Raw genomic sequence first — 25,633 nt, 5'->3', positions numbered from 1 at the left:
ATGTTAGTTTTCAGTCTTTCTCCGTATATATGAAAATAGCCATCCATTGAAAAATCTAGAAAAGTAAGTCTAAAAAAAAGCATTTTCCCTATATATCTATGTAAATTTGGCGCCAAAATTGACAGTTACCTATCAAAATTACAAAAAAACAAGAACGGTAACCCCAATTTTTTATTTCATATTCCGATGTAACTCGATTCAAAGTACTAGTGTGCCAAAATTTTTAGAGAAATCGGGAGATATGCCATTCGGTATCGTGTTACCTTAAACAGATATATCATGTTATTGAGGGGTATTTGCGAAAAATACAAGTCTTGGGACCAAATTTCCCTTGCCTAGCGGCTCGGGAAATTTAACAGTCCCTCGACTGGTATTTTCGTAACTGTTTCAAGCTTCCATAAATATCGCCAAAAAACATGCAATTGACGGTCTTCCACGAAACAAAACGTCACAATGTCGAAAGAATATCATTGTATATGCCATTAGAAATTAATAAATAAACGAAGGAAAATGTTTTATCCGGGAAACTTATTCCGTTTTAGTTTTATGATACTCGACGTGATATTTGTTCAATTATCAAGCAAAAGCACATGTTCGAATCTGTTCAAAATCGGATGGAAAAACGTATCGTGTAAACAGGACGCTGTACGATTTACCTGAACGTTGGTATAAAATCGGATGGAAAATCGTACCGTGTAAACGCACCTTAAGCCTAATAAGGGGAGATAAGTCAATTAAACTTACTTACCACTTTTGTTAATATACATCATGTGTAGCAAGTAATCAAATCCCATGACTTTGATTTTCTCACATTTTAAGCAAATTTTTAGAATTATCTTCTCATATTTAGTTTTAAAATTATACATTTTATTGTTCTTTCTATCACACAAAGTCAGTTTTTTCCATTTATCAACTATACAAATTCTGACAATTTTTACACAACTTGTAGATTATAAAAAAAAAAAAGTAAAGCAAGATATTAACTTTATTTTTGCAAATTATCAAACAATTCTATTGATTTTAATTTAGACCCTTTACAATTTGAGAACTTTGACAAAGTTATTTAAGAAATAATTTCTTCGTGTCATGCTCTATGCTCATTTTAACATGGATAAAGGCAATATATTTGTCACTATTTTACACGGAGCGTTGACGTTAACTGTTGACGAAGCTACAGCTTCAATGACAAAATGTTGCAGACTTGAAAAAAATATCTAAGGAATAATATCATATGCATTGCAAGGGAGACAAACCAATACTTTTTTTGTAGTTTAATCATATTCCAGATGTCATTTGCCGAAATATTTATCAATTATGGACTTTTGACGAGGTCAATACGTTATATATGGACCTGTTCAGATTATTTTGACCGAGGACGAAGTCCGAGTGTCAATATAATCTAACAGGTCCATATATCTAACGTATTGACCAGGGGCGTAGCTGGACTTAAATAAAGTGCAATCATAACGATCGCCGAGCGAAGCAAGGCGAAAATTTTTTTGGGACCATTTTATGCAGAAAATTATAAATTTTTTCGGGCATTTTCCCGGTATGCCATGCTTATGAAATTCACATCACATTCACGCCCAAACTCCTATTTTGTGAATACTTGTGGACTTTATAGTGATTCGGCAAGGGAGGAGGCTATGGACCGCCCAAAGTCCCCAGCTGGTCCAGGATAGTACCCTAGTCGGGGATTCAGGGCAGCACCGTAGACGGTGGTCTAGGGAAGCGAATCCCCATGAAGCTCCGGGCATATGAGTAATTACAGTGACTGCTTTGAACATGAAAAATACCCTATATGTTTCTTACTATACCATATTTTCATAAAACGAGAGTAAAAGTCTAGTGAGTTCCGTAATTTGCTGCTTATATTATTAACATGGTTATTTTCAAATATAAAAAAAAAAATTATAAAACGGGAAGATCAGGAAGAGTCGATAACCGAAACGTTAATCAATGGACAATTGACAAACCTGGGAACAGATAAGACACAAAAGGAGAAACAAAAACATTCAACATTGAAAACTAAATACAGATGAAAAACACGGACCCAGAAAACAATGTGGCGACCTCCAGTGCTCCGGCCAAAAGGGTAAGCAGTTCCTGCTTCTTGCAAGACACCCGTAGTGTGTCTCACGAAGGTCATTCTCAAATCAAAGGAGAGGTTTCTACGACAACGGTAGTAGGTCATTTGGGACACAGATACCCCAGGTGAATCAATAGTCTTTTGGACGAACGGACAATGGGAATACGAAATCTAACGGCCACTTTAAGTCTTGACTTATAAGTAAGGGATATAAATCTAAGATGTTTTCAAGGTGATTGTATTGAGCCTGTATTAATAAATGTTAATACTGCATGTAAGACTTAAAGTATAGTTAATATCGAAAGTCCATATATCTATTTTTTGCCAAGGCAAATGATCGCAGAACTCTCTCGGTGTTAGTAATATCCATTTCTTTGTGAACATGTAGGAGCGCCAACGAAGATAGTCTGTCCTGTACCATGGTTGAACGGAGATAAGTTTTCGGTCGCCTTAATGCACTAAATGACCGTTCAGTAGTTGATGTAGTTACTGGCATTGTAATTAGAATTGAGAAGATTGCGAATATTTAAGGATATATAGTTCCTTGTTAGTCACTGCTACAGACGACATCAAAGATTTGGGCTTTAAACACCGCCCAACACGATAATCTGTAAAGACTAAAGACTATCCGTAATTCAATTTCAGAATATTTTTTTTTTGGTGAAAAAAATGTGCAAGCAAATGATTTTTTGCGTAAAGGCAGCTACGCGCCTGTTGACTGAGTGAAAGACCTTAATTTCTATATTACATATGTAAATAATGTATTAGGAAAATGACGTTCAGTGTTCTTTCTGTGGATTTTTCAATTGTATTTTGCAAGAATTTTAGCATGTTACTGAAAACAAGGATTTGTATAGTACTATACAAATCCTTGCTGAAAATATCATTTTTTTTTATTTCTAAACTTCATAGCTTGTTGCATTAGCATTGATTCTTGTATTCTTATCGTCTGCATTTAACATAAAATTCTTGAAATCTCCTGATAAACTTGCAACTTTTCTTTTCTGATGTGGGGCTTCCTCCGTGGTTGTTATGTGTGACGTCATGAAGTCATAAATCTAAATTTAGTAACATTTTCATATTGACCACCAATATACGTATAAGGCAGCAACCATTTGATTTTCTAGGGGGGGGGGGGGGGGAGGCTATGGATTTTTTTCCGGACAAACTTTGGCGAAAAACAATCTATTTTTTTGGCGACAAGTCGAAAACAATTTTTTTCTGTCAATTTTAGCATTACTAATTCATAAACAGTTTGGGCCATAATCACCAAAATCAATTTCAACTTTCCCTTTTTGGTTTGAAATCTTGTATAATAATTTCATAGAAATCCATAGATTTATTCTCAAATTATGGTCTGGACACCCCGGAAAATCTTTTTTTTAACCTTTATTCCTAATTTTTACTGTTAGGGCAATAATCCCAAATTCAATTCATACCTTCCTTTTGTTGTATGGGACCTTGTGGTTTTATTTCTTTGAGATCTATACACTTATACTCAAGTTATTGTCTGGAAAACATATGTCTACAGACCACAATGACGACATATCCACACCATTATAAAATGGCAAAAGTGTTGCAGTCTATAAAAACTTAATGTTGACCACACTTCAAAAAAAGGCCAAGGTCAGATGTATCTCATCAGACAATCATATTCACATTACAATCATTCTGTACACAATACATTGTTGACCTAGAGAATCTGACCGAGAACAGACCAAATCATGGAACCTAAATGATGACCAAATGGTGCAGGATAAGCCACTCAAATTAACAAATTTTTCGTAAACCCTTTTCTTATCCCAATCCATGCAATGTGATACAAAATATATCTCTTCATGTGAGAAATAGATGACAGGCAATAACCATAAGAGAATTAATTGTCCTTATTACACATAAAAACTGTCAAATTAATTTGAAAACAAATAATGTACACATACCCTTAAAAATGGAATCAAGATAATGTTCATATGCCAGATTAAACCAGACCATAAGGCAATTGCATACAAGATATGGATTAACTCATTCTTCTTCAGTCTTGATTATGAAGTTTTATATCAGGAGCATTTTAGAATTCTAGATCTATTTAAAGACTTGGCAGCCAATCAGGTAATCAGCAAGTCCAATGAACATTTCTGTCATGTAATTGCTAAGTATCATTTGTGTCAAGTCTTGTTTAAACTAGCAAAGAAGTTTCTGTGACATTTAAAACTCAAAACATGATGTTGAAAGATACCAAGAGATGGAAATATAAACTGTTGACACAGAGATATGTCTTGCGTTTTTTGGTGGTATAATGCAAATGTTGAAATTAAATTGCAATATTTAAACTTTTTATCTATGCAATGAACCATGACTGACGGTTCAGGGCAAAATAAAAACACCATGGAAATGCTAAACCTTATAAAACTGCATACCCAACACCATTGACTTATCAATTGGTTCCTTGTTAAACTGTGAAAGTTTCAAAGTCCATGAACCATGATAAGGAAGTAGGACCAAATAATCTCTATGAAAATGAGACTTGCAAATGCCAATACAACTGCATACCAAATATCACATATGTCACTCATCTTAAACTGATCTAATCACAAATCACATGTAAATAATGCAAAACATTCAGTCAATAAACCATGACTGAGGCTGGAGCTGAACAATCTCTATGGAACTGAGATTTGTCAATGCTTATACATCTGTATACCAAATATCATTGACATACCACTTATAGTTCACTTTCAATTGACCTAATCACAAACTTATACATGTAAACTAATTAAAAGTTTTAAGTCGACTATGACTGAGGGAGAGAAGCAAAATAATCTCCTTAGAAATAAGATGTTTCAATGCTTATATAACTGCATACCAAATATCATTGACCTACCACTAGTTGTTTTCTTTAACTTGAACTTATCACAATCAAATACATTGTTGAAGCTGCTGCTTATGGAAAAAGCATGCCCAAGTCTCGCTTTTTCAACTTCGTCCATACCATACAATAAATCAGCTGTGTGTTACCCTTGACCACAGAAACCTCTTCCCCCTTTATTTGTCATTCAGACTCAAATAAAATATAAGATAGGTTTTCTCAATTAAATTTTTATTTACATATTTATTTATATCATTATCATGCATCATAATATAAAATACCCAAATGAAACCAGACCCATTCTGCTCCATCAAGTGTGTACAAATACCAAAGAAATTGTAATAATAATAAGTTTTTAGTCCCTTTATAAGTAAAAGGAGGAAAAGGATCTGCATCATGGGTAAGGTATCATTGGTTAAATATTACAATTATACAAAATAACTGACAGCACTGAGGATTCTTTTTAGTTTCTTGATACCAGTTCCCAGACTAGCTGTTTAAATAGAATTTAGAAAATCAATTCTGTTCTGAGATACATGTCTTAGATCTTAATATCCTTAGGTCTTAAAGGAATATTTTTTTTGCTCACTATTAAACTTGGTGCTTTCCAATACTTTTAAATGCCAAACTTGAAATAAATTTATATAATTCCATAAAATATATGAATCCTCAGTTTGTCACATACGAAGAGGCATTTACAAATATAACAAGGAATACAATGGTAAATACTAAGATAAAAAATGCATAAAAATACATGAATCAAATTCATTTATGAGGTGTACTCAATTATTTACTGGGTTATTTAAATAAACTAATATCGTGATCTGTGCAAAAATTATTAGATCACCAAGGAAATAGTTAACTGCATTTCATTAAACATTTATAACCCCAAGCTCTTATATTGTATATAAAGTTTCTTTATAATTCCTCCCAATTTCTAACCAAAGTCAATTCTTTATATCAAAGTAGGATAGTTATTTAATAATACATGTATGATATAAATATTTTTTTTTTAATATTTTCTTTGAACCAGAACTTTTTGCCCAGGAAGTAATAAATAATTATTTCATATAAAATAAAAAGAGATATGATTGGCAACGAGACAACTCTCCACCAGAGACCAAATGACATAGAATTTAACAACTATCAGTCACCTACAGCCTTCAACCATGAGCAAAACCCATACCCATAGTCCATATCCTTTAGGAAATGTGCCATAGTCAGCAAGTATATCATCTGTTTGCTCATCCGTCTACAACTTCCAATCACAATTAAAAGGATTGAATTGTTTTTGCCTAAACTTTCAAATAATCTTCAGTATCTGTTGGCATTGTGTATATTTTTTTCACATCCAAAGGTTCTCCAATCGAAGAATGGACTCTTCCATTTATAAAATTTTATTACTCATATTGAAGGATAGGTTGGTTCAGCTGATAAGAACATAGATTTAGTTAGAGCAAGATTCTGCATTTCTAAATCTTGTAATTTGGTCAATCTTCAACGATCACTTCAATATTTATGTTCATTCATTTTTCTATTTTATCCACAAAAAAAGTTAAAAGCATAATAAATGTCTGATCTCATTATGTAAATTTATATTTTGAATAGCATGTATAATCAAAATATATAAACTCAATCATACTTAGGCTTGGTATAACAAGATTTGACAGTAAAAACAAATAAAATCACATAAAAACCACTAAAATCAGATAAAACCAGATAAAACACAAATCTTGTTATAGCAAAGCCTTATAAAATTTACATTAAAGCTACAGTGGTAATATATATCAGTGTGAACCCCAAATTTATTTAAGTCATTAAAATTTTGTCATAATGAGATCCAACTACTAAAAACATGATTAAAAACAAATATATTTGAACCAACCTATTCTTCACATGATGAAATGGTGGTATGAGAAGCTTCTTTCCCTTTTTTTTTCAAATTCTTAGGAGGTCCATTCATTACAATTGAGAACCCCAAAATTTCATTATAATAAAATAAAATACACACAGCCATTAGATACAGAAGATAATCTGAAAGTTTAAATGAAAACCTTCCAATAGTTTATAAGCTGTGGATGAGAGATGATGATGGACAAACAGACAAATCTTCTTTAATAACCTTTTTATGCTCAACATGAGTGCAGATGGGCATGGGATTTGGTCCTGCCCTGGGTCATATCAAAGAATTGAAAATTGGCATTTGATGCTCCCCTGCTAAGCATTCAGCAATTAGGAGTAGGAGCAAAGACTGGTCAGCTGGAAGTCAGAATAATTTGTTCAGGTAGGGTTAGATGTCTTGTGCAGACTTTTACATTATGAACTAGCACATTAAAAAAATCTTGCATTTTTAATTATCCATCCATCCTTCAAAATCAAAACTTCTTTTACAGATCCTGGTTATACATGTGGAGGGGGGAGGTAATTGTTTAGAAGCTGAGTACAAGCCTCAAAAATCAAACATTAAAATATAAATAATCATAAATGAGAAAAAATATAGAAATCAATCACACAAAAATGAGAAAATATGACAAATTGCAAAAACTATGTAATTATTTTCACTTGAGTGGCCTCAGATGCTGAATAATGCATTTAATATAATATATAAACAAAACCAATAAATAAAACTGACAGCCATTAATTTGTATGAATGTAAAGAATGCAGAGTCAAAACAAACCATCTAACTAAACATTTTTATTTCTAGTTCATATTGCACCAAAAACTCAGTACTTAAATTGTTTAATAGGGGATTTGTTTTATTCCCTTTTAGTGTTTGGCCATCATAGTCCTACTTAATAGGTTTCTAACCAGAAAAAATCATTTCACAAAGGACTTATAATTCTTAACCAGTGTACATAACTTAAAAAATATATGTAAACTGAAGCAAGTCTTATGGGTATCTTTTGAAACCATACATCATACCTCTGGAACCTCTCAAATAACAATAATTTCACAGTTTTTTTTTTTATATTTCTTCAATCACAAAACAATAATTGAATGCAAGAAAAATAATGAAATAAATATTTATAATTTGAATAATAAAGCATTAAAAATTAATTGCATTTATAATTCATTCTGCTTACAAGACATTAATATCTGCTGATTTTTTTACAAAAAATAGCAACAGTTCATCCAATGGTTTGCAGGATTGTAGTCTGAGGATTTTACCATACAAGGAAGGAAGCAACAACAACTCTTTCGACTGAAAAAGAAACAAAGTTAAATTTCAATTGTTGATTCTTAATTTTAAAATAATCTAAAGGGAATAAAGAAACAAACATCAGTGTATGTTAAACAATTTGTTTATTACTTATATTGATTACTCAAAAATATATAGTATAAAAAATATCCGATTTTATTGTTATCTCTCCTTCATATATCTTCTTCAGATCTAGTATCTGCTTTAAAGGGTACATTATTTTAAAATGAAGATTGAATACTGATTTTTTTTAATTGAAAATAAAAAAAAATATATATATTGAAATCTATTGAGTGACATTCATCACACTATAACATAAACACATTAAAGTTGTATGTTGATGAATAAGTTCTCACCTTATAACAGCTTTATCCCAACAAGTAACCCAATGGAAACCTGATGCTAACCTGGAATATAAAAGTAGTCAGTTATACTAAACTTTCCTAAAAAAAATTACTACACATGTACTAAATTTAAAATTGCACTAGGGTAACAAAAAATCATGGAAAAAATATTTGGTATTCTGAATTATAAACTGAGTTTTATATTTACCAAAAAAATTCAACCGGTATCTCATCAGTGTAAAATTATTTTTTTGGTACTAAAGAACCTTATGAAATTGATTTCAAATATTACATTACTAAAAAGATGCTTGATTACCTACCAACATGTTAACAATATCAGACATCCAAGTCTTACTCCCAACACCATGAAAACATCATCATTATAACAACCTAAATATAAAAAAGATAAAAAAAAAATAACTTGTTTTACAGATAATTCTGTCTCTAAGAAGACTAACAAAATAATGCTATGTTTTATTTATTAAAACCTGTTATACATTATCATCTTCACTATATAAACTTTAAACTGCTAGAGATAGAAATTGACCTTGTGCAAGTGCACTATATGTATAAGACAATGATTTTGGAATATTCAATTACAAAATCGGACGGTTTTGTTCTCTTTTGATGGTTCTTAAAATCATTTTCATAACAGCGTACACAATCCCAATACTTATGTTGGTAATAATACTAACTCAATTACTGTAAATTCAGAAACTATTGCAATGTTTTTATTATTGCGAAAAATGCAACATGGTTGTATTGGCAATAATTTAAACTAGCATTTTGAAATTTTTTATATGAATTAAACAAGATTTTTCTCAATATCGCAAAAAATTAAAATCGCATTTTAGTCTAAAATTACAAAATCGCAATTAATGAATGGTTATTATTTATTTTGAATTTATTGAACCATAAAATTAATTTTTGACTCTTCACATTGAATAATCCGCGAAGCATTGTGAAGTCAAAAATTAATTTTATGGTTCAATAAATTCAAAATAAATTATAGCCATTCATTATAAATAAATTTCTATCAAAAATAAGGCTCAAAGATCTTTTTATATTATTCATATTAACCATAACGTACACGGATGTTGGCGTATGAATATACAACGTCAGAGTGGGCATGTCGCCATAAAAATTGACAACATTGAAAATAAAAGTAATACTTTTAACCAATCAGAAGACAGTAAATACACCCAAATTTATTTATTAATACTCTAAAAATCAAACTGATAGAAAAGAACCCTTAAAAAATAATGTTAAATGCCTTATATATATATATTAATACCATAAAATTTGTGGAATATATAAACTTACCACATATTTTTCATGGTTAAGCCTCAGACTTGGTGAAGATTAAATTGACCATCTCCCTTAGAGCTGCTCTCCCGGCTGACAAGGTGGCTCTCCTCATCATCTTAACATCTTTTTTTTTTAAATATAGTTTTTTACATTAAATATATCAGATGCATTTCTAATAAATCCCCTTTCTTGAAAATTTCAGAAAATCAATTGTTAATGACCCAAGATTTCTCCCACCCTGCATACTTATTATCTAGAGCTCTGCTTACATTTATTTTTTTTTATTACAGAGCTCTAAGTAATAGTCAATATTAGCTAGTATACATCTGATATTAAAAAAAAATGTACAAACATGAATATCCAAGTAGATGAAAATCCTAACATTGAGGGAATTTCAAGTATGTGGAGTTAAACAGGGGTATAATAAATTGCCTCCCTTTGACCCAAATTTCACCCTGTTCGGACTCCACATCCTTGTTATATTAAACAAAATAAATAAAATGGTACAATTAAAATTAAAAAATAGATTGATAACAAAAATCTAACACATTTCAATAAAATATTTCGTACTGATTGACTTATGGTGGCAGAGTGGTCCTATAAGTAGCACTAGCCTGTCAACACTGACAACCCTCACTTGAAATGTGTAACTTCATTCTTAATTTGACTAGGGTTTGCCCGTTTCCCTGATGAAGGTGATGTTTTCACCAGGCACTCTGGCTGTCTCCACAAATAAAAATTTACAACCAAAATTATAGTAAATCATGTTAAAGTGGTGTTTGATACCAAAAATCAACCAATCCAATTTCAACAAGATGTTCTTCAACTATGCCTTTTGTAAAATTATTCTTTAAAAAATATCACCTTGGTTACACACCAAAGTCAGCTAAAAATGACAAAAAAAGTGCAAAAAATATATTTCTAACTTCTTAACTTCGTAAATTCCTCTGCATTAGAGCACCCTTGTCACATATCTTAAAGATATTAAAATTAACATGAAAGAAAAGGTTGTAAGGGGATATATTTACTGCAGACCATTATTCATCTTTTTAGTTTACACTAGAGAGGCATTTGCTATGGTAAGGTATTTTGAAACATTGCTAAAAAAAACAAAAATAATTAAAATTTTTGCTAAGAAATTTAGTGGGAATATTCACATCGGCAGATTTAATTGCATTAACTACATGTATAAAGTAACTTGTAAAATTTGAAAGTATCTCAAATCCTAAAATAACAAAAAGATGGCAAAAATATATACATTACAATTTGCAAAAAAAAAATACATTTCAATAATTGAACATTTTTTTTTCTTTTTTCTTTCTTTTTCTCTTAGACTATCCATTCTTAAACTGCTGGAAGTGTTTTGACTAGACATGAGTATAAACGGAAAATAGAAAGAATTTTTGTAATGTCAAATACAAGTTTACCTACAACTTCCAATCTTGTTGAAAATGGAGAATCTTTACATATTTTTTTTTTTTTTTTTGTAAAAAAATTATAAACATTTTCTCAAGCATACACAAAAATAGTCTGAATTACATTCTTTACTGTTGCAGTTATATCACACAACCATTTTATGCAGCCACAGTTATCTGAAAAAGAAATATACATTACTCATGAACATTGAAATATTTAATGCAAAACAATTATAACAAGAAATGATTGTAACAGGATGCTGTTACGAAGTCTCCCAAACGAAGCTCCTATAATTCGTAATTCCCAGGGTCGTCTGACATTGGGCAAAGTCCAGTGAAAATTGGTTTGGTAAAGTTATATGCATTAGTGATGACTGGGGACTAACCCTGTATATCATTCAAATCATCTTGGCATGACAAACCAGAATATATATGGTTTAGGGGTGGGGATCTCGACCACTTACAAGATACTAGAACATTGGGGGTGGGGGGAACCCCTGGGGACTGACCCTATACATCATTCAAATGTTCGAGACATGACGAACAGGAATATATATGGTTTAGGGGTGGGGATCTCGACCATTTAAAAGATATTAGAACATTGGGGGTGGGGGGAACCCCTGGGGACTGATCCTATACATCATTCAAATGTTCGAGACATGAGGAACAGGAATATATATGGTTAAGGGGTGGGGATCTCGACCATTTACAAGATATTAGAACTTTCTCAAATGGCAGGGGGTGGGGGATGACCCCTGGGGACTATCCCTGTATATCATTCAAACCATCTTTGCATGACAAACCAGAATATATATGGTTTAGGGGTGGCGATCTTGACCACTTACAAGATACTAGAATATTGGGGGTGGGGGGAACCCCTGGGGACTGATCCTATACGCCATTAAAATGTTCGAGACATGAGGAACAGGAATATATATGGTTAAGGGGTGGGGATCTCGACCATTTACAAGATATTAGAACTTTCTCAAATGGCAGGGGGTGGGGATGACCCCTGGGGACTATCCCTGTATATCATTCAAACCATCTTTGCATGACAAACCAGAATATATATGGTTTAGGGGTGGGGATCTTGACCACTTACAAGATATTAGAACTTTCTTAAATGGCAGGGGGTGGGGGTGACCCCTGGGGACTAACCTTGTATTTCATTTGATTTGCTTTATAATGACAAACAAGAATATATATGGTTTAGGGGTGGGGATCTCTACCATTTACAAGATATTAAAACTTTCTCAAATGGCAGGGGGTCGGGATGACCCCTGGGGACTAACCCTGTATATCATTCAAACCATCTTAGCATGACAAACCAGAATATATATGGTTTAGGGGTGGGGATCTCTACCACTTTCAAGGTATTAGAACTTTCTTAAATGGCAGGGGGTGGGGGTGACCCCTGGGGACTTACCCTGTATTTAATTTAATGTGCTTTATCATTTAGAACATTTTCAATTAAAAAGATTGTGTCTATCACAAACGGTTTTCAATTTATAATCATTTGAAAATTTAAAAAAATAAAATCCCATAGGGTTCTATAGTAAAACCCTCCTTTCTTTTCGCCCCTCTAAGTACCCCTTTATAAACCCTATTGCACAAAAAAAACCCTGATTGCACCACTAGACATGTTAGTCTAACATATTGTGAAACCCTAAATTAATCTGACAAGCGGTTTTGGAGAACGGGTGCGGACAAGTTCAAATTTAAAAGTGGCGGAAGAGGAAGAGGAAGAAGAATAATAATAATAATAAGAACTGAGCAAAAACAATAAGTCTTCCCAAACTTCGTTTGGGAGACTTAATTAACTGAGCATTACAATTATAATGTATAGAACATTTCTTTTTCTTTGTTATAAAGTGATTTGTTGACATAAATTTTAAAGTACCAGTATTTCTTAGCAATAAAAGGATGAAAAACAAGTCATTGGCTGATGTCTTGACAAATATCTGTTTAACATTGTTTTATAGCTATATATAGTATATCAGGCTATTAACATACTTGATTGCATTTTTTAACATTTAGTCATGTTTAACCTTTATAGCTAACTATACAATATAGGTTTTGCTCATCGTTGAAGGCACAGGGTGACATTTAGTTGCATCCACATCATTTGGTCTCTGGTTGATAGCTGACTCATTGGCATACATACCACACTTACATATTTTCATATATGGGGACAACTATAGATAACAAAACAACTGAAATCCCATGATTTCGCATTATACATTATACTTTTTGACTTCCCTTATATATCTTTATATCTCCTTCTAAATTGTTTATTCAACTATAAGTAAAGAAGACATTCTTGTGTATAATTCGGAGTTTAGTATGACGTCCATTATCACTGAACTAGTATACATATTTGTTTATAGGGGCCAGCTGAAGGACGCCTCCGGGTGCGGGAGTTTCCTCGCTGCATTGAAGACCCATTGGTGGACTTCGGCTGTTGTCTGCTCTATGGTCGAGTTGTTGTCTCTTTGACACATTCCCATTTCCATTCTCAATTTTATTAATATGTAAGATTTACATCTGTGCCTAACAACAATCTTGGGCTTTAAAATGCTCTTGGATGAAAAGTTCATAAATCTATGTATTGATTCTTACCATAAAAGTCAGCTCCAATGCCCACTCCCAGCTTCAATCCTTACAGACAAGCTGTGATGCTAACCTGAAATATAAAATGATAATTCATTAATAAAACCCTGTAACTCGGAAACGTAAAATCTAAAATTTATAAAAATCGAAAGGGAGCTCATGTCAATAGATATAAACAATTCACCACAATTTCTTGCAAGTTGGTGAAAGCATTCTTGAGTTTTGTCCGAAAACTGGAAAACCCCCTTTTTTTTAATGAATAAAACCCCATAACTCGGAAACGTAAAATCTAAAATTTATAAAAAACGAAAGGGAGCTCACGTCAATAGATATAAACAATTCACCAAAGTTTTATGCAAATTTGTTAAAGCGTTTTTGAGTTAATGTCCAACATGTTGACGACGGACGGACGGACAACGGTATACCACAATACGTCCCGTAAACGGGCGTATAAAAACTGTTTAAAATGTTCTTTGTTGGTATTATGTATGTATATTGAATAGATTGAATAATTGGTTGTTGGTTGCTTAAGGTCCAGTGGCAAATCATTAAATAGAAATAGTCTTAAAATGTGTTATATATGTCAAGAACATATGGATGAGACAGCAATCCAACAAGCCAACACATTTTTATGTAAACAATTCAGATCCTTAACTTTACTCTTATTTGGTTACTGATATAATAATAAGAGTAGATTCCTGTAAAAAGTCTTTAAGCATTCATATCTTGTTTTTCCATAAAATATTTATAATACATTCGAGTTTTCCAAAACAGGACTAACATACTGGTACATACCTTTGTATTAGCTGTATAAGACCACCAAGTCTTATTCCCACACCATGAAAACATGTCTCAGAAAGAACCTGAAATAAAATTATAATCAACACATTATATATTTTGTAAATCAATTTATGTGTTACCGATAACCTAAAATTTACTAAATATTGTTCTGATTTCTTATTGCAGGTAGACAATTGTATAAAATATTTTTTTTTTTTAAATCAATATAAAAGATAGAAAAGTAAAAAAACTTCAGATTTAAATTTAACTGCACAAAAAATATCTGAATATTTTACAAAGTTATCTCCCATTGAATGCAAAATCGTGTTTAAAATTGTACTGGTCTTTTCTTGAAGTTTAATGACTATTTTTAGGATTTACTATTGATATTTTAATAGAAAATCTTGTTCATGTATCTTGTATCTTTAAATACTAAACTGGTAAATTAATTCATCAATGGTGTTTTAAATGCAATATTTCAGAAGGGTCTGTTATCTTAAAAGATCTGGCTAAAATAAACTTGCCTTTTCTATTTTCATGGTAAAGAGTCAGACTTAGTTGAAGATTTAATTGACCATCTTCCTAAGAGCTGCTATCCTGGCTGACAAGGTGGTTCTTCTCAATATCTTATTGTCAATCTATGTTGTGTCCATTTGTTTTTAGAAAATAAAGTAACATACATAAAAAATATCAGATGCACTTCCAATTAATAAACTTTTTGAAAAATTTCACATAATTATTTTAAGTGACACATAATTTTTCCCACCCTAAATTTCTATTATCTAGAAAACATCTGATATGTAAAAAAGTGCATAAATGTGAGCATCCAAGTAAATAAAAATCTAACATTGAGGGAATTTCAAGTATTTGAAGTTAAAAACAGTATAATAAATTACCTCCCTTTGACCTAAATTTCACCCTGTTAGAACTCCACATCTTTGTTATATATAACAAAAAAACATAAATAGTATACCGGTAATCAAAATAAAAAAATAATTAAATTACAAAAATTCAACACATTTCAATAACATATTTAGTGCGGATGGAGTAATGGTGGCTGAATGGTCAAAGTAGTTCAACTACTGTATCACTAGCCTGTCAACACTCTGAACCCTCACATCGTAGGTGTGTTTAACGTCAATCTTAATTGACTAGAGTTGCCAGTTTCTCTGTTGAAGGGGATGTTTTCACCAGGCTGTCTCCACAAATAAAAACTGGCAGCCAAGATATAGCAAATCATGCTGAAAGTGGTGTTAAATACCAAAAATCAATCAATCTACTTTCATCAAGATATTCTTCAACTATGCTTCTTGTAAAATATTCTTAAAATAATATACCCTTCGTTATAAACTCAGCTAAAAATGACACAAAGGTGAAAAAATATATTACAATTTGCAAAAATAAAAAACATTTCAATAATTAAACATTTTTTTCTTTTTCTTTTTTTTTTTCTTTTTTTTTTAGATTCTCCATTCTTAAACTACTGGAAGTGTTTTGCCTAGACATGAGTATGAACAGAAAATAGAAAGTAATTTTTGAAATTTCAAAGACCTATTAACCTACAACTTCCAATCTTGTTGAAAATGGAGAACCTGTACATAATTTTTTTTTTCTTTTTGTAAAAATTATAAACATTTTCTCAAACATACACAAAAATAGTCTGAATTACATTCTTTACAGTTACAGTAAAATCACATAGCCCTTTTATGCAGCCACAGTTACCTGAAAAAGAAGTATACAGAATTAAACGTAATTGTCAAAATCTGAAAATTGAAACAATATCAAATGCAAAATAATAAATAACTGGTCATTATAATCATGATTCATAAAACCTTTCTCTTGCTTTGTTTAAAAGTGATTTGCTGATATATTTTTTGAACTACCAGTCTTTATTAGCAGAAAAGGATGAAAAACAAGTCAATGGTAGATGTCTTACATATTTCTTTTTTTACATATTGTTTTTTTTTGTATTGGTTCTTACCATAAAAGTCAGCTCCAATGCCCACTCCCAGCTTCAATCTTTACAGACAAGCTGCGATGCTAACCTGAAATATAAAATGACAATTCATTAATAAAACCCTGTAACTCGGAAACCTGAAAAATAAAATGATTAGTCATTCAAGATTGTTTAAAAGGATAATTTTTGATATACTGTATGTATATTCCATATTTTGAATGATTGATTCATTTGATTGTTGGTTGCTAAATGTCCAGTGGCAAATTAAATAAAAGTCTATAAATATGTAATAGAAGTTGAGAACAGCAAACCAGCATCCCAACAAACTTGTACATAATCAAATCAGATAAATAAATTTACTCCTTTAAAGGCAATTAAAGAAAGCAAAGACTTCTTACCAAACTCCTACAAACCTTCACGCTTAGAGCACATGCTATTTCCAAATACATTTTATAATACTTTTTCTTTTTTCAAAACAGGACTAGCATACTGGTACATACCTTCGTATTAGCTGTATTAGACCACCAAGTCTTATTCCCACACCATGAAAACATATCACAGAAGAACCTAAAAAGAATTAAAAAAGACACATTATATATTTTACAAATCCATTTCTCTATAAATATAAAGTCACTATATAATGTTCTGATTTCTTACAAAATGTACACAATAGTATCAACACAAGTTTGTAAGATAAACTGTTGACAGAGATGTCTCGCCTAGCAGCGGAAAATGAAAAACATCTGATGATTAGCAACATTGCTAATTAATTCGATAATTTGTAATGCAAATATGTCATTGATCTATAGCAAGGAGTAACTATTAACCTGACTAAACAGAAAACTTGACATAATAAAAATAAAACAAGTCAAAGGTTTTTGTTTGGAATTTAACTGCACAAAAGTGATGTGCAAATTTAACAGTTATATCCCATTGAATGAACAAATCTTGCTGTTAATTGTACTTGTCTCCCCTTGAAGTTTTAAATATTTTGATCGAAAATCTTGTTCAAGAAAATGGTAACTTAAATTATAAAACTTATTAAAATTAATACATCAATGTTGTTTTGCATGCAGAAGATCAGAAGGGTGCTGGCGTGTTGTCTTAATATGCACTTCTTGTCGAATATTTCTAGAAAATGTATACAAATATTTGGCTTAAATAAACTTGCCTTCTTAATTTCTTGGAAAAGCCTCAGACTTGGTTGAAGATTTATTTGACCATCTTCCTTGGAGCTGCTATCCTGGCTGCTTTCAAAGGTTTTCCATCATAGTTTTTTTATGCTAATCAGTCCACTGAATCCATTCTATCTAAGTAATGAAATTTCCTTTCCATTGTACATTATAAAATGTACAATAGTCACCAGAATGTTCCAAGGCATCTCACATTATTTTTCCAATCATGGAAACTGAAGAAATTCTCAATTCAAAATACAAATAATTTATTAAATTCATTTAAAAAGTACTGTAAAAATACCAGACATGCTTTTAAACAGGTAACTTGTATTTTGATGATTTACGAAATGTATTCTGTACCCCACAATTTCTTCCACTCATTAAAAGTATATTTTAGAACTATGTTTATATTTTTTTTTATTTACAGAGCTCTAGATAATAGCTTTTATATAAGTTACCAAACATCTGATATGAAAATACTTATACAAATGTAAGAAAAAAAGTACAGTGTAGTAATAGTATAATAAACACATATAAATCAATATTTTTAAAATATTTTGAAGCATAGTTTAATCAAAAATATCTCATTTTCAAGGTTTACTACTCATGTACATAGTAGTTATGTATAGTCCCAAAATTTGTAAAAGCCTCTATAGATTTGCAAACTCTCTGTGAATTCCAAAAGATATGGGTTAAAAACTATTTATTTTACCTTTGATGAAAAATTACTAAGTTCCCAAGTCAGGAAAAAAATTATCAAACAATTCCATAGTACCAAGTGGACAACTTAAATATTTGTACAATCATTGTGTGAAGTTAAAAAGATTGAGATTGAAAACTGCAGGAGTTGATTACACAAAATCAGTACCACCTTTGAAAATTTTGGAAAACAATCAAGATCAGAATTAAGGGAAAAATGGGGGGAAATTCCTCAAATAATTTCATATAAGCAGGTACACAACTTCAAAATGTACGCAATTATTCTGTGAAGTTTCAGTGGTACAAGAAAAAGAAGCTGAAATGAAAAAATACAAATATGATGCAAAATGATATTACATGTATCAAGTATGAAATCTTTAGATTTAATAAAAAAATTTAGAAAGAAAAAATTAAGAACTCAAAGAAATGATATAAATACTGATTCTTTATAATAAAAATTAATTTCAATACTTTATAATTTAAATTAATTTCAAAACTCAAATGGCACGTAATACTTCAATAAAATAGATTTTTACTTTTTACTTTATTTTTATACTTGAAAGAAAAAGAGTAGCAAAATTTACAATTGAAAAAGTAAAATTTTTTGTTCCCAGATTATTTATGATAGCATTTTTGATTGGTTATATCAAAATTTTTTTTATGTAAGATTACTTCCAATGACTTTTGTCAGAAAAAAAGGAAAATCACTGATATCTTGACAATAATGGACTGAGGCAAGGTTACTGCACTCTCCGGAATCATTGGTTCCTTAAATGGATAAGAACCAGAAGCAGCCAATATACAGACTTACAGGAATCAGCTCATTTTTGCTACCGGGAAAAGAAAACAGATTACCAGTTAAATCTAAAACAGTCTGGTTATCTTTAACTTTTTTAGTGATTAAATCCCCAAAGTCTGAAACAGGGTCTAATATAAATCTAAAACTGCTTGGTTAACAGAACTGATTGTATGCTATCGCTCAGGCAAAAATAATCATGTATATAATGCCTACCCATAAAATTACAATAAAGTATAGCTTGCAACAATTATTTCTTAATTATTATGGACTAATGGAAAACTCCTTTGAACTAATGAGGCTAAAGTTGGATCCCTGTTAAAGAGTCAAGCTCTTAAATTACTCTTTGTCTGGCCATAAGTTTCAAAAAGGATCCAATGAAGAATAGCTGCAGTCAGTTATTGATAATTGGGTTTTACTTATTTTATTTTTTTAAAGTATTTTATGATGGCAAGTGCTTTACCTATGTTGTAATTACCAAATTTGAAAAAGATAAAATGGTTTGATACCAAGGAGCAAATTAATTTATGTTGTATTTCAAATGGTATGATAGGGTTAAGATCAGTCTAATACATTTTTCAATAAAAGATCTAAATTGTATAAAATGAGCTATATTTTAACAAACTTATGATTTGAAATTTGAAATTTTTGTGTTGTATAATCTACTCCTTTTCATGTACACACGATAAATAGAATAAAATAGACCAGTTTTCAGCTCCTTTTTTGTGATCTTGAAATGATCCTACTCACTGTCAATACTTTTGATTGCAAAAAAGAAAAATTCGTAAGGGTTCCGCGGAACCCAGTGTCTCGCCTACTTTTGGTGTTAATCGCAGGCTCAACAAAAATGAAGAAAAAAATTAATAAAAATATTCCCCTCTATACTATGTTTTGATTGTAAGTAGCTTCTGTCCAAGTTTGGTAAAAATCCAGGATAAATTATGAATCTAATAAATGTTTTAAAAACTTAAACTGCAGAATGTATGTAATGTTGACTGGAAGAAAAACTAAGTCCATTTATAAGTAAAATACAGAAAAAATGGAACAAAATTTTATCAAAATTTCCTTCTAGATACTATCTTATGATCATAAACAAGCTTCTTTCCAAGTTTGGTATAAATCCAGGATAGTTTAAGAAAGTTATTGAAATTTCAAAAACTTTAACCACAGAGTGAATGTAATGTTTCCTGGCAGAAAAACTAAGTCCATTTATAAGTAAAATACGGAAAAATGGAATTTTTTTTTTACAAAATTTACTTCTGGATACTATCTTATGATCATAAACAAGCTTCTTTCCAAGTTTGGTAGAAATCTAGGATAGTTTAAGAAAGTTATTGAAATTTTAAAAACTTTAACCACAGAGTGAATGTAATGTTAACTGGCAGAAAAACTAAGTCCTCTTATAAGTAAAATACGGAAAAAATGGAATTTTTTTTTTACAAAATTTACTTTTGAATATAATCTTATGATCATAAACAAGCTTCTGTCCAAGTTTGGTAGAAATCCAGGATAGTTTAAGAAAGTTATTAAAATTTCAAAAACTTTAACCACAGAGTGAATATTTGTGGACGCCGCCGACGACGACGACGCCGACGGAATGTAGGATCGCTATGTCTCGCTTTTTCGACAAAAGTCGAAGGCTCGACAAAAATTGTTTCAAGAAGCCGGACAAAATTATCCTTTAATATATTGATCACAGAATGGCTTGGGAAGTTAAAAAGATTAATTTTCTATTAAACAGGGAATTTTTACAAAGAAATGCATAACCGCAAGACAATCTAATTTTACAAAGTACGATGAGCAGTTGTTAAATGGGACTAACAAGTAAAATTAAAACATTAATACCAGTTGTCAATTATGGTCTCATAATAATGAAGTTATCATTAAATGTCTGGAATCTGTGGATGAAAACCTAGTGTTGAAGGTGAGAGTTGAAAATTAACCCAAGGTTGAGAAGCTTGAAGCAAAGGGAGATAACTACTGTAAGATATCGGAATTGATAAGTTAGATAACTCTTCACTTGGAGATGATGATAGTTTCAGATAACTCAAAATGAAGTTTTTAGGGTATTAGAAATCATTATAAATTTCGTTGGTCATCTCAACGAGATTGATTTTCTCCCTTGAGCCGGTACCGCGAAAGTGAGAAAAACAATCAAGTTGAGATGATAATCTGTTTATCACTATTTTGCTTATGACGATGATGAAATTTACATTGACAATGGCACGTGCAGCCTTAGTTTCTACAGATACTTTCCATATCTTTCTACTATGCTGAGAAAGGAAATTATCAGTAAGATCAAAGGAAAATTCAGTAAAATAGTGATAATAATATATATATCATAGAAATTTATTATTGTTCACTAAATATTAAGACTTGTACAAGCTTTCAGTCATGTAAGAATTAATAACCTTTGCGATTATGTTTATAACTCTATAATAAATGTAGATTAAACATCCAAATTCTTTTTTGTATGGCAGAATTTTCGTTATGGCTTGACTGTTATAAAAATGTAATTTTACTTCTTTATTATCTTAATAGCGATCAGTGCTTTAAAGATGTAGATACCCAGAAACAATTTTGAAGAAGATAAAGTATATCTAAAAAACTTTTGGGATCATTTTCCACTTCCCCTGAATTCAACTTAATTTACGAGAATATGTTATCTAGTTTTCCATTTCCAATACATCATAATATGTCAAATACAATTTAGATTTTGATTTTGATTGAAGATATTCATTTTCAATTTTGAAAATAAGAAATTAAAGAAAGTATGAAAATCATACAGATTCAAAGTTCAAAGCAGCTTTATGCTCAAACATTAGATTATTTTTTTTAATGACTAGAAATATCAAATATTTTTCATTTCAGAATTACATATATAGATTCCTTCGAATGGTAAACAACACACTCTAAATACCTCAAAACCAAAGAACCATCCAAAGAACAACTGAAACAAACAGAAGATATAACCAACCCTACTACTTAAACACCAATAAGCAACTTTGTTATGTGTTAGTAAAGACACGCAGCGCTCCAGGCATAATGTATTTCTGAAATGATCATTTGATATTTGTTAAGTCTACACCAAAACTCTGAAGATAAAGAATGTTTTGCTTCGGAACTTTGCATGCACTAGACTACGAGTTTCAATCAATTTCAAGTACTATGTTATTCTATAATCTGACAACTACAATGCTTTGAAAATGTAAAAATATTAGGAAATTTATTATTTCACTACAAATCTTAAATTTTAATTTAAATGTCTTAGGAAAATTATTTCATTATAAATCTGAAATTTTAATTTAAATGACATCTTTTTTTTTAAAGGAAGAACCAAAAAAAATGCATTTACTCATTATCTTTTGATTTTGCCATTTGATTAGGGACTTTCCGTTTTGACTTTTCCTCAGCGTTCAGTTTTTTTTGTGATTTTACTTTTTTTTTCACTACAAAAAAAGCACTGATAGACCTTTAGGACAATGTTAAAAAAAACTTTCAATCGTTGGATCAAATGACAGTCTGTAGTGGTGAAAATACAGAGAAATTAATCATAACCAGGATAAACCTCATCTGAAGTTATTGCAACTATCATCATCTCTGTATTGATAACTTTTAATATTAAATTAACACCCCAAATATAAAGAAGGCGTTATACCCTGGGTTAATCTCCAACTTCTATATTTTGCTTCTTATGTTGTTGCACATTAATAGATGCATAATTTAACTATTGAAAATTATGGACAAATCTTTTACTGCATTCAAGAAGAAAAGATAGACATGTTTTGAGTACAGGTACTTGGCTATCATGGATCAAATGATCATTTGGCTACTGTTGTAATAAATAACATGAAAACTTTCACAATTAAAAATTGCTCATCATAATCCTTCAGAAATATTAGAAACTTTAATGGTGAATATTTACAACAAATATAAAAGAAGACTTTTTCATATAAAAATAACTAATTCAGAATTAAAGTATTTTTAACTTGGGGTGTACTGGATGGCACACACAGTACATCTGTGTTATAGAAATTTTGCCTGCAGATTAACCACATAGTAGTAGTAGAAGTAAATGTGTGCATTTTCAAACCATCAAAAGTTGAGATATTTAAAAAATTTTGTTCTAAATACCGGTACATATTAAGAGTAAAAATATGAAATTTAAATAATCTGAACCCAGTCATATTTTTTCAATTGATAAATACTTCACATAAATATCTAAATTTTGAGTCTGGGGGTTGGAACCCCTCCTTTTATTCTGATTCCTCTTTTTTTTTTAATATGTGAACGTTTCATGGTGTTCCTAGGTTTGGAACCCCCCTTTTCAAAATGGCTGTATCCACACATTGTATTGACTCAACTTCCCTAATGTAAAATAATATACACAAATGACTTCTCTGAGCATGGTCCCTGGGTCTTACTTTACAAATGTATAGCTCAATTGGATCATGTAGTTTAAATTCTTTCAAATTTGTAAATTCATTTCATATGAGTTACCTCCCCTTCACTCAGTGAAATTTTTAAATTTTCTATCATCATGGAGGGGCATAAGGATTTTTTACAGACCAAGGTTATTTATTTTTGAAGCCAAAGGGAATTCTGTATAAGGACTTTATTTTTCGTGGGAATTTGATTCACCCTTATCAGAACTCTGGAATTAATGAGTAATTTTTCTGACTCAGTGAGTGAAAGCTTTATTCTTTTACACAAATTTTGGTAGCACCCCTTGCTAAAGCCCCTCATAATGCAAGATACCAGTGTTTTCATGTAGTAAGACTGAGTCATTATTATCTTAACTTGACTCACATGAATGTTAAAATAGATAACCAATATTTTCTGTGAAAAAAAGGTGTATCAATTTAATAAATTTTGGAGCATATTTTTTTAAGTTAAATTGAAGTTAAAATTTTGTCAAACATGAAGATACTTCAAAATAACAACAAAGAATAATAATTCTAAAAATCTATATTTGAAAATTATGTGCCATCTTTATCTTTATCAAAATTTAGAATTGAAGAAAGAATGAATGAAAAAAACACCCTTGACTTTGTCAATTTGTAAATTTGTTAACATATCAATTACTTACCCACTTCTGTCCTGTCCTGGTAGTAAAAAACCCATCCTAGTAGTACTTCTGTCCTGGGTCATCTGAGTTCATCCCCGGGTCTCTGGTTGGCTTGATGTTGTACATTTTTAGTTTTCAGTTTAGTGTTTTGTAGACTTTTGTCTGTCATTTCTTTTGGTACCAACTTCCTGGATCACCTGAGTTCATCCTTGGTCTTTGATTGGGTTGGTGTTGTACATTTTTTAGTTTGTGTATTGTTTTGTATATTTTTGTCTGTCATTTCTTTTGGTTATGGGGTAGTCTGTCTTTCTTCATCCATACTTATAAAGGTATTTAACTTATTTTCGTCTGTGTGTTTTATCCCATTGACATTAATACCACATACTATTTCTTTATGACAAACTTACATAGGACCAAAAAAAAATTAAAAATACGGTATACCTATATATCTCTGTATAAACTCTGTAATGGAAACAGATAATAAAGATTAGTGATGTGTTTGAGAAAATTGTTGTCAATTCCATCGAAGCAGATCTTTAATAAGCCATATTCAAGGTTTATGACTGAATCTGCCTCTGGCCCCCATCTGTAACAAACATTAAATTTACAAATTAGTAGTGTTGGGGAATGTTGGCGTCACTTCTATCAAACAGGCCCTTTAACAATCTCAGAGTAGAATGATCTTGTTACTATTGTATAGCGTTACGAGAACTATATGCTACTCTCCCTAGTCTGCTACAACGGAGTCTATCCAAGGTCTATGACTGAAACATCCTCCCAGCTGCATCTGTAACAAAAATAAAATTCATAAATTAGTAGTGTTGGAGAACGTTGGCGTCACTTCTATCAAACAGGCCCTTTAACAATCTCAGAGTAGAATGATCTTGTTACTATTGTATAGCGTTACGAGAACTATATGCTACTCTCCCTAGTCTGCTACAACGGAGTCTATCCAAGGTCTATGACTGAAACATCCTCCCAGCTGCATCTGTAACAAAAATAAAATTCATAAATTAGTAGTGTTGGAGAACGTTGGCGTCACTTCTATCAAACAGGCCCTTTAACAATCTCAGAGTAGAATGATCTTGTTACTATTGTATAGCGTTACGAGAACTATATGCTACTCTCCCTAGTCTGCTACAACGGAGTCTATCCAAAGTCTATGACTGAAACATCCTCCCAGCTGCATCTGTAACAAAAATAAAATTCATAAATTAAATGTCTGTGGTAAACCTTAAAATGAAATAAAAATACATATAAAACATTACACATAAAAACATAAAATAAAATGGATCAACCAACCTTATTTCAATTCTTTGAAGTAAC

The 25,633-nt window shown here is 31.0% G+C and overlaps 2 long non-coding RNA genes across 2 annotated transcripts; both read right to left on the bottom strand.

Annotated features, from left to right (window-relative positions):
* Window positions 1–4,836: 4,836 nt before the first annotated feature.
* On the bottom strand, window positions 4,837–14,697 carry LOC127700444 (uncharacterized). The gene is made up of 6 exons (XR_007981575.1): window positions 14,628–14,697; window positions 13,842–13,905; window positions 9,823–11,399; window positions 8,820–8,889; window positions 8,512–8,562; window positions 4,837–8,158 (listed from the first exon to the last, which is right to left on the bottom strand). It is a non-coding gene; the product is annotated as an uncharacterized LOC127700444 (long non-coding RNA).
* A 240-nt stretch (window positions 14,698–14,937) lies between these two features.
* On the bottom strand, window positions 14,938–17,712 carry LOC127700446 (uncharacterized). Its single transcript, XR_007981576.1, has 3 exons — window positions 17,070–17,712; window positions 16,594–16,657; window positions 14,938–16,334 (listed from the first exon to the last, which is right to left on the bottom strand). It is a non-coding gene; the product is annotated as an uncharacterized LOC127700446 (long non-coding RNA).
* Window positions 17,713–25,633: the final 7,921 nt, after the last annotated feature.

Source organism: Mytilus californianus, unplaced genomic scaffold, assembly GCF_021869535.1.
Source record: "Mytilus californianus isolate M0D057914Y unplaced genomic scaffold, xbMytCali1.0.p SCAF_5, whole genome shotgun sequence".
Taxonomy (NCBI): Eukaryota; Metazoa; Mollusca; class Bivalvia; order Mytilida; family Mytilidae; genus Mytilus; species Mytilus californianus.
This window is presented reverse-complemented; position numbering and strand designations above follow the sequence as displayed.